The sequence below is a fragment of the Pinus tabuliformis genome, chromosome 1_2 (genome assembly GCF_031772625.1).
Source record: "Pinus tabuliformis cultivar Carrire ecotype Pingquan chromosome 1_2, CPIR1, whole genome shotgun sequence".
Taxonomy (NCBI): Eukaryota; Viridiplantae; Streptophyta; class Pinopsida; order Pinales; family Pinaceae; genus Pinus; species Pinus tabuliformis.
The window spans coordinates 124292823-124305669 of record NC_142298.1 but is presented as its reverse complement, the minus strand read 5'-3'; positions in this window follow the sequence as shown (position 1 = coordinate 124305669).

Below are 12847 nucleotides of genomic sequence, written 5' to 3'. Positions count from 1 at the left end.
TAAGGATGTAGAAATAATCCCTGAAAATCCCTCCGATGAAATTGTTTTACACATAGAAGAGATACCACCATTAGATGTCTTCTACAGCCCTAAGCATAGGGCTGTAATCAAAAGACAAAGGAAAAAGAGGAAAATTGATCACTCTCCTCTTTTGACTTCACAAATGGAGATGATGAATGTGGTATGGAGAGAGGAAGTTAATCCTTCTGAAGATCTCACCAAACTTTCTCAGTATGTTGGAGCATACACAATGGCCACAATGGATAAAGCATCGGAGGTCAGTAATTTACTAAAAGAAAAAGACCAAGCAATCAGTTTGCTAGAAGCACAGGCACAGGAGAAACAACAGAAGATAGAACAGCTGGAACAACAATTAGCAGTCCAGAAGTAGCTAAATGACCAGTTGAATGAGCAATTGCTCAAAGAAAAGCAAAGGATTGATGAGCAAGAAATTCATAAGCAACAAGAGTTATCCCAAGCATTGAGTAAGTTGCAGTTATTAAATGAACAACTGAGTAAATCAAAGGAAGAACAAATCGCTCAACTAACAGTTCAGATAGAAAGATTCAAGGAATATCCCCAAGTGGGAGAATTCAGATCGGAGGCTCTACAAATTACTAGGGCATTGTCTAGGCAGTTGAGCCTATTATGTCATAATATCTCACTGGTTCTTCCTCTGTGTGAAATTTCATCATCCATGGTTGAAAAATCAGTAGATGCGAGACTGGACTTGGAAAAAGCAGATGAAAGATTAACAAATTTTCTCTCTTGGCAAGAATCTAAAGAGGGAAAAGCTGCTAATCTACCACAAATCCAGGAATCGCATAAAGAAATTCTATTTACTGAATGGAAATCTCAGCTAATGAAGGCTGAAAGAGCAACATCAAGATGTAGATCGGCAACAAACAACCTAGTTGAATTAATTAATAATAGTCTTTATTTATCAAATTTAATAACAAAGTGTTCTCTAGGAAAACTTCCACCAGTAAAAGCATTAGAACAGATGTGGAAACAAGAGCTAGAGTAGAGGGAAAAATTGATCGCAGGTATTCAAAGTTTAACATGGGAAACCTTTTGGTTTTTCCTTGTCAAACCATATAGTCAGTGGACAACAATGAAATGCCTCACTAATGCGATTGGCCACATGATTCCCGAACTTAATGATGCCACATACACCGCTCAGTTACACTCACACATGAGTCATCCACCAGAACTTCAGCCGATGCTCACCATTTGTCAGCTCCAATCACAAGATAATTAGCCAATATAGTGAACCATTCTTGACCGACCGCAGCATGCCTATTTCCAGATGATTTTCACATTTTTTGTGATTTGGTTATACTAGCACATAGCATATTTCTTTCATAGTTTGTTATTTTAAGTAGTATTTATAGACCCTTTCATGTTTTTAGAAAGGGTCCTCAAATTTTTGTATTAAGACTTGGATCGGAGGTTGCACTATTGTGCTTCCGATATATTTATTTTTATAAAAACTGGACCTAAATTCTAAGTTTTGATAAAGAATTCTTTTATGTGATATGCACTATTGCTTCTTGTGAAAGTATTTCCAAGTTAAAAGGTAGGATTTGAATGCGATTCATATCGGAGGAGACTCAAATGCATACGGTACTACTATCTGTGTTTTTTCTTCATGCTTTTATGTGAATCAACATTTATTTATTTTGCTATTATTGATATATGTATATGTTCTTACAACAATTCTTTGACTTATCACTATTGAATGTTTAAGAGTTGTTATCTTTCATATATATGTGTGTCAGTAATATATAACGATTAGTGTGATAACGTTTTAATTATTACTTTGTTCAACTACTTGAACAAAGTAATTATCATATGAATGAATATTTTTATTTATGAGTAAGTCATCTATATGTTTACTTGTCAATAAGAACCATAAAAAATTGCACTAGGAGAAAGACTTCCCAGGATAGATTAGTTACTTTTATATTGTTTCATTTTAGAATAGATCATTCATCATTCCCATTAGATACTATAAATCGATCACTTATCCATCCCACTTATATATCATTGGGAAACTGGTCCCATTATATCTAGTCGGAGCCACCACACCAAACGGAAAAGGAGTTGCTTTAAGGTCCGGACCAAGTGGTTTTCCATGATGTTGATGCAGCGATTTTTGAGGCATCAATAGAGCTATAAGGGTATCAATTATGGGAGGTTTTGAACTGATAGTTAAATCGATAAAAGGAGTTTACATAACTAGAGATCCTAGATTAGGACATTACAAAGGAACAGTTGTAGAAATCCTTAATACTTTCTTAGAAACCCAGCTTGCAACTATTCCTAGAAAACATAACATGCAAGCTCATAGCTTGACTATGTTTTCTAGCACCTGAAAATTGCCTTTTCAACCCAATCACTAGTATGCACCTAAGATTAGGCATAGGCCATCTATACCTGATAATTTTAAGAACTGGCATTTTTTGAAAACGATAAGCAGATTAATCACTTTTTGACATTAGGTGAAGAATTTACTAACATTAATATAGATATAGACACAGTTTCAGATTTTAATCAAAGTGATGAGTTAGACATTAACAAATTAGAAGATAACTCAATAAACATGCTTCACCCTACTAAATTCATGAAAACAAATATTGAGGACTTAAAGCAAATTGATATTGATGATGAAACTGAAGTCATAAATCTCAAATATAACTAGTTACCCAAGGGTTTGACTCCTTTGGAGGACTTATTTGACTCCAATGATATTCCTAAAAAGCCTAAGATGGAACCCGTAAAAGCAGACATTGAGGAATGCAACATAGGAAATCAAGAGAATCCTAAATTGATAAAATTGTCCAAATCATTACCCCTTGATGAAAAATTGAAATATATTGAATTGCTGAAAGAATTCCAATATTTTTTTGCTTGGAGTTACGAAGACTTAAAATCCTATGATACCAGTATTATTCAACACACTATCCCTTTGAAAGAAGATCAAAAACCTTTTATGCAAAAGCTAAGAAGAATTAATCCTGTTTTATTACCTTCCATCGAAAAAGAGATCAAATGAATGTATGAAGCAGGAATCATTGCTCCCATTAGGTTTTTAGATTTGGTGTCTAATCTTGTCCCTACAAGAAAGAAAATAGGAGAAATCAGAGTGTGTGTTGACCTTAGAAATTTGAACAAAGTCTCACTGTAAGATAACTATCCCTTACCTAAAATGGATAACATACTGCAAAGGGTAGTAGGTTCTACAAGGATTTCACTTTTAGATCGATTCTCAGATTACAACCAAATTTTAGTCCATCCTGATGATAAAGAAAAACTACATTCACAATAGCATGGGGCACTTTCATGTAAGTCAAAATTTCGTTTGGATTAAAAAAATCAGGGGCCACCTTTCAAAGGGAAATCGATATCGCCTTTGCAAAGGAAATCCATGATTTCCTAGTTATATACCTTAATGATATAACATTCTTTTCAAAGATAGATCAACAACACCTGGATCATCTCAGGTAAGTTTTTCTTAAATGCAAAAAATTTGGCATTTCTCTAAAGCCAAAGAAATCTTTGTTTGGTTTGGAAGAAGGAAAGCTGTTAAGCCACATTATCTCTAAAGATGGAATCTAGATTGACTCAACCAGGATTGAAGCTATCTTGCAAATACCTATTTCTGGGAAAACTAGTGTCTTTTCGATCGATTAGCCCTCTAGGATTGGCAGCTACCCTAGAAACAAACGGTTTAGAGCAATTTATGATTTCGTCTATGTGTGATAGATAAGAGAGAGGCAAAGGAACCAACTTGGATCTTCTGCTTAACTTCTTGCTTGATCTCTCTTCCCCTTGAGAGAGCTTGCAACTCCTCTCCTACTTATCCCTCTTAGAGAATACCTATAGAAAAATAGTAAGAAAACATCGTCAAAGCATCTTGATCTATTATATCATAAGCATTGCAGAATCAGAAATACAATGAACATACAATGGCATTCTCAAATAATAACATTCACAATTGCACAGTTGTATGGAAGAAAACTCAAAGAACTTTATTAAATATAAGGGAGAATTACAACCCAGCTATATGATCCAACATCATTCTCCCTACATCAAAGCCCTCTTCACCCCATGAAAATCAAGATCACCCAACAATATAATGCTCTTTCTCAAAAACATACTATCAGCACTTCCTTACAAATTACAAAATTCCAGCGTCCATATCTCTTAGATGAGGGATCCATTTATAGATGTGCACAAGGGTGTGAGTCATCTCTGGGTTTTTTATTACTGTCATTCCACTTGTTGTTTTTGGTTCCACATGGAGATTTCTTGGATCTCTTACTCATCCCTGGGCGAATTCAGAGAGGCAAGTGTCATAGGAGAAGTTTCTAGAAGATTCCATGAGCATCCACTTAGCAAACTGTCTTGGAAATTTGTCCATCCTTTATCATCGCACCCTACAGAAGGTCTCTTTAGTATGCATCACACCTGGCTAGTGTAGAAGTCAGTATGCATCACACCCTATCAGTGGAGCAGTCAGTATGGTCCTGTTTTGGCCAGTTCTGGATGGTTTTTCAGGTGGAACTTTTGGGGAATGATGTAATCAGTTGACCATGATCTTTTAGGGTATGAAACAACTCTTTTAGGGGTTAAGGAGCCCTAGTTTATCAACATATAAGATTGGGGTTGAAGTGCCCGAATATGTCTATAACAGTTTCCCCCTAAAGCATGAAGTCATAATTCTTTGATGTCGGGTGAAATTCTTTATCATGAGGATTTGAGGTTTTCAAACTAGAAGGTGACCTGTATGAGATACAATACAATACATCATCATAATATAATTTTCATGACCTAGCTGAGGCGGGCATTCCCATGCTCAACTTTATAAATTCATTTCATGTACATAGAACAGATAATCATCTGTAGTTTCAGACTAGTGATTCTTCATATGTAGGGTCATCATCCCTGACTTGGATGACCATTTGTGTAGATTCTGTGTACATTCGATGTCTTTATATCCCTGAATATATCGCAGCCTAGATGGATGAAACTAGATCTGGGGTCTTCAATCTCGTTCAATCTTCGCCTGATATCCAAGTCGATCCATGTGAAGAGATGTTCTAAAGTCAAACATGGAAAGACATCGCCTGATTACCAGCCAATAATGTGAGCTGTTAATAGATACGAGAGGAATCATCAATAATGATAATGACCCTCAAGGTACTACAGTACAATTCATGTGGTGTGAATATATGATCCGCTGTCGAACACCATGCAAAATATTTCGGTTGAAGGCCATTGATGTCAACCTATCGTTGGAAGTGAGAAACCTTCCATTGAGGCATGCAAGCTTCAAAGTATTGGAAGGGTTGTTTCTAAGTCAACTTCTTAGATAATGATCAGATGTAGAGAAGAGGTGACCCGTCATAGGAGGGCCTTAATGTATCCCACATCTACGACACGAAATGAAGCAAATGATTTTTTGGAGGTGAAAACGATCTAACGACACAAGGTTCGGGAATATCGGTCATGAAAAATGGAGGGTGAAGGTATTGTAGTGGATGAGGCATTAACTGGATGGTGAATTCTCAACTGAATTACTTCTCTTGAACATATCAACAACACTAAGATGGATTGGTAGCATTAACCCTAAAATATGGATGTCGTGGAAGACCAATGGTGAAATGACTGGTGAACGGAATAACCCAACCCGACTCAATCATGGTGATGGAGTGAAAGTGTCATGTTCAAGAGCGACCTGCTACCATAAAATACTTCAAGTTTTCTTCCCTTTTTCCCCAGTCATTGCTGACCAGTACCTCTTTATTTTGGTCAACCTTGAGGAGGATAACATATGCTTGTTCGATAATTTTCCCTTCAGGCAAACCTGTCGCTATGTTTTAGTGAGTCTAGTGACAGTGAAACTCATTCTTGTCTAGGTGGACAAGTTGTCGCTATTGTTTTAACGAGTTTAACAACAAGGCAAACTTAGTCCTTTTCATGTTTAAAGAGTTTGAAAAGGGACGAAAAGGAAAGTCCAGGAGACTTTTTTCGTAAGATAATCCCTTAAGTCCGAAAAAGGATAAAATAATATGAAAGGGATGAATTTTCGATCACTTTAGTGAGCCGAAAAACAGAAGCACTCGAACTTTTTTGTGAGATAAACCCTCAGGTCTAAAAAAGATTAAAATATACAGGAAGGATGGCACTTCCCATTACTTTAGCGAGCTGGAAAGGCCAATAGCTTGGCACTATTTTCATATTTAACGAGTTTGAAAAGAATTTGAAGGAGACTCGTTTTTTAGGAATGAGTGGTGTTTAGGGTAGCAACTAGTTCCGGGTAAACTTGGAACTTCTCAAAACATGGTGATGTGAAGAGGTTGGCTAACAAAACCACTCGTCACATTTGTTCCTCAAAAGGGGTAAAAAATCAAGTGGAAATGTATAATTGACCAAAAGAATGGAGGTGAGGGTAGGAACACAACCAGGGCTCAAAAGGCTGATGGCATGACAATCACAAAGGTTATTTACCAAAGGTGGGTTCATTTTTTAATGAGCTTGAACCATGGGGGAATTATGCTCAATGGTAGGTTTATTTTTTAATGAGCTTGAACCATGCAATAACATATGCTTGGTTTTTAGTTTTCTTTTTATGCAAGCTAGAAATGACAAAACTAAAAAACTATAAAAACAAAACTAAAAAGCTAGAAACAACTAAAAATCTATGGAACTACTGAGGTCAGGTAGGATGGTTTTGTTTGCAGAATAGAAAAAACACTTCCTTTGCTTCGTCCGCAGGATAGATGAAGGTGAGTGGTGTGTTGGACCAATCACTTGACCTAAGAAGCTAAAAAACTAAAAAGCTAAAGAGCTAAAAAGCTAAAAAATGAAATTGAAAAAGGTTTGCATGCCCCCAACACGGTGAAAAGGAGGGTCTCCAGTAACCATATGGAAATCACTGTAGTTAAGAAGCATTGTTTCATCCACAGAGCAGATAAAAAACTTCAATGGCTTTGTTCGCAGTGCAGACAAAGGTGAATGGTGTGTCAGACCAATCACTTAACTTACAGCGAAATTCATATGGTAGGATGGTTTCATCCGCAGAGCAGAAAAAACACTTCCTGGACTTCATTTGCAGCGTAGAAAAAGGTGAATGGTGTCTTGGACCAATCACATAACCTGCATGGAAGCCTATCTCTTCAGCTGGGTTCGTCCGCTAAATAGACAAGGGTGCATGCCCCCTAAGCCTCATTGCATTCTCCGGACTACTCCCGGTAATTAGGTGGATGGAATGAAGGTTGAAGAGACACTCGTGATGCAAAAGGACCATTTAGGGATGATGTTTGACTTGGAGCTATGCTTGAACTGGGAAATGAAATCTGGTAAATAGTGACAACTTTCCCTTTATGCGGGAAACACATCACTCGAAAGAGTGTTGAAACAATAGCCTCCATGTTGTAAACATAGTCACAATCAAGGAGTAGATTGTAATCTAACGATCTATTATAGACATTTTTGTGCCCTACAACTCCAAGCATGAAATTTCCATAAACTAAGGGCTCCTAAGTCCCTAAAAGTGTTGTTCTAACCCCTAAAGGAACAAGGTCAATAGATTACAGCTTCTCCCAGAAGTTCTCCATGAAAAACTACTCAAAATTGGTCAAAACAGGATCATTGCAGTTGCTCCACTGGCTAGGTGTGTTGCATCTCACCCAAATGCACTATGAGGGTGCATTTCATTTCAAAACTCCCTTCTGTGGGGTGCAATGGGCGAGAAATGACAAATGGCAGTGTGATTCCGCGAGGTGGAGAGGCAATGGAAGCTTCCAGAATCTTCTCCTGTGACACTTGCCTCACTGAATTCGACTAAGGATGAGTAATAGGCCCCCAGTCTCCAAGTGGAAGCAAGAACTGACAGAGAGAAGACACTAATCAAATCACAAGCTGACTCATCCCCCTTACAGATATCTATATATGGATCCCTCATCCCAGAGATCAAGAGGCTGGAATTTTCCATATTGTAAGGAATTGTTGTTGGTTTCTAAAGACAAACATCAGAGTGTTGGGTGATCTAAGCTTTGTTTAAGGTGAAGAGGGGCTTCTTTGCTGGGAGGATGATGATGGGTCCGAACCACTGGTTGTAACTCCTCCTGGATCTTTTCTTGTTTATCAATAAAAGCCATTTGAGTTTTCCTCCATGCTTTTGTATCATTGATGCTTGTTACATTTGTATGGTCAATTTAAATCTGATCCTAAGTTTTTTATGAATATAGGTCAATTTAAATCTGATTCGGTGATCTTACAGGTACTTTGTGAAGTTGGGCGTGCTAGGGAGCAGGTAGCTGGAGACAATCAAAGAAGAGAGGGATCGAATAAAAGGATTAGCGCAAGATAGAGGTTAGTTCTTTCTATTCCTCTCTATCTATAATTCATAAAGGAAATACAAAAGTAGCTTTTCTCTGTTTGTTTCTAAGGCAGCTGTCACACCTTAGTGGGATAGAGCAGTTCTAAATAGACACTTTTCCCTGTAACAAAATGGCGACTCCACTGGGGAGCTAATTAGTTTGTTTGTTTATCATTCTTTGTTGTTTGTTTCATAAACTTACAAGTAGCATTCGAACTGCATTTTCCATAACAAATGCAAAGTAGACAACTACTACTTCAATCTATCTACTGGATCTGTTTATGATTTAAACAGCTGATTCACAAACTATCTAATTTCCCTTGTGATAGCTCTTAGATCCTCCTTAGATCTACCCCTGATTGTTGCATTACTGATTGCTTTTTACTCAGCCAAAAACCAAGAACTGAACTATAAACTGTGACCTGGAACCCAAACAGAGTCTCGTTTCTAGCCCAACACAGGTACTGTTCAGAGATTCTGAATTTCAGTGCACTTCCCGAAGGGACAACCTGCGCTGCATTTCAGATTCCCTGTATTATAGGTGCGCTGATTAGACTAGCTCTGTGTAGTTGTGGCTTCTGTGGATCATCCTTTCCAGTTCTATTCCTGGATTTTGCTGCCTATGATTAGTATATGTCTGTCTGAAACTCCTTTTCCTTGTTGTTATTCTGCTTCCTTTGTAAAAAAGAGCTGTAGATGTTTTTGTGTGTTTGTTGAGTCGTTTACAGTTTTCCTTTGCAAAAGTAGCATAGTCGTACTGTCATCCTTTGATTTGAATCTCTCGCAAGTGTCGATTTCGATCGTAGGAAAAAGTTTGATTGTTGTTGATGGTCGATTATCCTGTTACTATTGCTTTTGGTCTGAATTTGTAATTTTCTAGTGTCAAAAACAAGCATTCATTTCAAAATCGTAAGGTGTCGTAATCATCTCTGTTTTTGAATTTGAAAAAAGCTTGTTTATATTTGTCGCTTGAAAAGAAATTCAGATTTGTACATCAACTTTCTTTTTAAGCATCTATATATTAAGAAAGTCGAAAAACAAATACATACATGTGCATTTTCATATAGACAGTCTGTTTGGCTTGATTTAGGAAAGTGCATTTACAGTGTGCTCTTTTCTCTTTGTGAAAAGATTTTGTATTTCTTTTCCCTAGTAGCTAGGATTTTCATTGCACAAAAGAGATAAAAAGTTTGTTTATCATCTTTAGATTGCATTTTAGGAATTACATCTACATCTCGTGGTGAACCCGAAAGGCAAACTTCATAAACAAAATCAACTTAAAATAAATTCAATGAATCTAACAACGCTTTGGAACTTAACGCACAACATTTAGAGGTCTAGGCTAGAGATGTATTCCAACGTCGTAAAACCTGGTAACTGTTGTCCTCATTGATGGTTGGGTGATTCCTCCACTTTGAGACGATAAGTGCCAGTACGGACTTGTGCTCCCACGTACTGTCAAGTATATTTTGGGAGACTCCTATAGGCTTAAATCCTTTATCCATAGGAAGCTGTCTGCCGCCCTATCGATCATAATGCATTGAACACAGCATTAGGGAAGATTGACTGCCGTACCGCAAAATGTATTCTGCAGTTTTGCGATTGGTTTGGTACTCCCTCTACCTAGACTTCCAGAGCAGTCCCTTTCGTTCCTTTTCAGACTCCTTAACGGAAAAGGTCCATCTGAGCACTTGTCACTTCAGGCTCATTAAAAATCGAAGGTGACTAGAGTCATATTTTGTTTTTTCTCGACTCTTAAAAACTGAAAAAACAAATTGTGTCAAAGCGTCTAAAAATTTATTTTAAACGAAATATTCGCTACCCCTTTCCTACGTTGATCTTGGGTTGAGAAAATGGAATCCACCAACCCAGGAATTCCCCTTGGAGGAAATCCTAGTCCTTTCTCCTCTTTGGGAGGTGTTGGTGCACCCCATATGGCCACATTGTCACTTCCAGGACTGACAATTGGTTTACCTGTATGGCTCTTCTCAACCTCTGTCGTTCAGAACACCGCAATTCCTGAACAATCGATTCGGCAATTAGACGAGTCCAGAGTTACCCACCAACCTTCTACCTCCTCTAATTCTTCTTCTCCTCCTTCCTCTTCACTTGATGGGGCTGGTAAAGACAAAAGTCAAGTACCCAAGGAGAAGAAGGAAAAGAAGAAGAAAGAGAAGAAGAAGAAGGAGCCAAAAGCGAATGGGGGCAAGCGAGTGTCGTCTAACGAAAATCCACACACTGCACCGACCAGGCCTAAATCGCCATGTGTCATTTGCAAAGGAGACCACTTTCACAGAGATTGTCCTTGCATCCCTCAGATCTTAAGGGACTGGTCTCCTCGTTTGCACAACCCGGTGTCGTCAACCTCTGATGATCATGTTGAAAACACACCGTTAACTAGTGAAAGTGAAGCCCCAGGACAAAAAGGAAAATATAGATTTCCTTGTAAACTGTGCGAAGGCGATCATGCCGTCCATCGTTGTCCCTTCTTAGATGAAGCTAAAAGAGTTTTGGATGATCGTCCGGTTTCACCGTTATGACTTCCTCCTGGATATAAAAAACTCTTGCTGAGTCCGTCACTAGTTGAAAATCCGGCTGACCCACTCAGGTGGTCGGCCGAAGCATCTGTCATTGAAGATGAACCATCTGAATCCATACCAGACAAAAGTCAAAAGGTCGAGGCGGCAGTTGACCCGGTCTTGCCTTCGGAGGTTCCATCTTCAGATGATACAATCACTGAAGAGAATAAGGATGACACCGTCCAAATTCTTTTCATAAGCACAAACTCCAACAAACATGGGGGCAATTTACCTGTCCTTTACCGTAGGAAGGAAGTTCGTCAGGGTCATACCCGGCCGTCTATTCGGTCCCACCTCCAAGCAACCTAGTTGTCTCCTTCAACTGGAATCAACTAGGCAGACCCTGTTTACCAGCTACTGTACCATTCCGAATTATTATTCAAATATATAGAATGGTTATGGTTGGTACCATCATAGATGAGGGGGCTTTTGTGAGTATCCTTTCCTCAATTTCTTGGAAAGTGCTTGGTTCGCCATCGCTTTTGCCTGAGATGAGAAATCTAACAGGCTTTGATAAAGGAACCAGTCGACCGTTAGGGATCCTTCCCAATATGCCCATAACATTGAGAGGGAAAACCATTCACATGAACGTGATGGTAGTTCAAAGACCCCTAGAATACAATCTACTCCTTGGACGAGACTATATTTATTGCATGGGAGCAATTGTCTCCTCACTCTTTAGAGTAATGTGTTTTCCGCACGAAGGAAGAGCGGTCAATCTCATGGACCAGCTTTCATTTCCCGGATCATACAGAGCAAATAGTCATATACCATCCTTGAATGGTCTTTTCATGCAAGAAATGTCTCAATCTCTAGTTCGTCCTCCCGATGAGTGCGAGTGCTTCGGAGGGATATGACTGAAACCCAGGGTCCATGCACCCTGGTCTGCTTCGGCAGGAAAACTTCAAGTATAGGGTAGGTTTCCACGGGATAATATGACTAGTCTGTACCCTCGTCCGTGATTGGAAGAGGGGGTTATTTTGGAACAAGATTTTCTTGTCAAAGTTATGTGGGTTGGCGGGCATCGCCGCTCGCCTTTGTTTATTTTGGTAGACATCGTTGGAGAAGTGTTTTGTTTACGAGCTAAATAGAACAATCTTTGGGTAGCCTGAAAGAGGTATACCTTTCCTAATAAAACAAATGTTTTGTCAGCTCGAATAGAAGGTGACCTTGAAACTCTATTTTATACCTGGGGGCATGCAAACCTTTTGGAGTGCAAGCGAAGAGCGGCTATTTTTTTTTTTAAATTTATAGGACCTCTAACCCTTTAAAATCATAGGATTGGTCGTTTCCTAACTTGCATAAAGAAAGGATGTGGGGAAAATCTCTAAAAGTTGTCGTTTTTATATGAGACATTCTTATCACAAGATTGGATTAATCGAGCAATGTTACCACAAGGTTCAAGCTCGTTAAAAAATAAACATAAGACATGAGAAAATGTTTCCTCCCACGTTTAAGCTCATTAAAAAATGAACTATTCCCCGGTAAATAACCATCATGAATGTAGTACTTTAGCCATTAAAGCCTTGATCGTGTTTGCACCGTCACCTCGACTTTTTCATTGGCTAATCATTCACCTCCATTTGATTGTTTACCCATTTTGAGGAACAGCTGAGAAGAGTGATTTCACCAGCCATCCTTGAGACACTGCCATAATTGGAAAATTCCAAACCTTACCTGGAATCAGCTGCTACGCGTTTTATCACTCGTTCCTCAAAAGACAAGTCTCCTTTAAGCTCTTTTCAACTGACTCGTAAAATATGAAAAGATTGCTGAGCCATTGGCCTCTCCAGCTCGTTAAAGGGACAGGAAGTGCTATCCCTCCTCTAGATTTTAATCTTTTTGCACCTGAGGGATTATTACACAAAAATATCGAGCG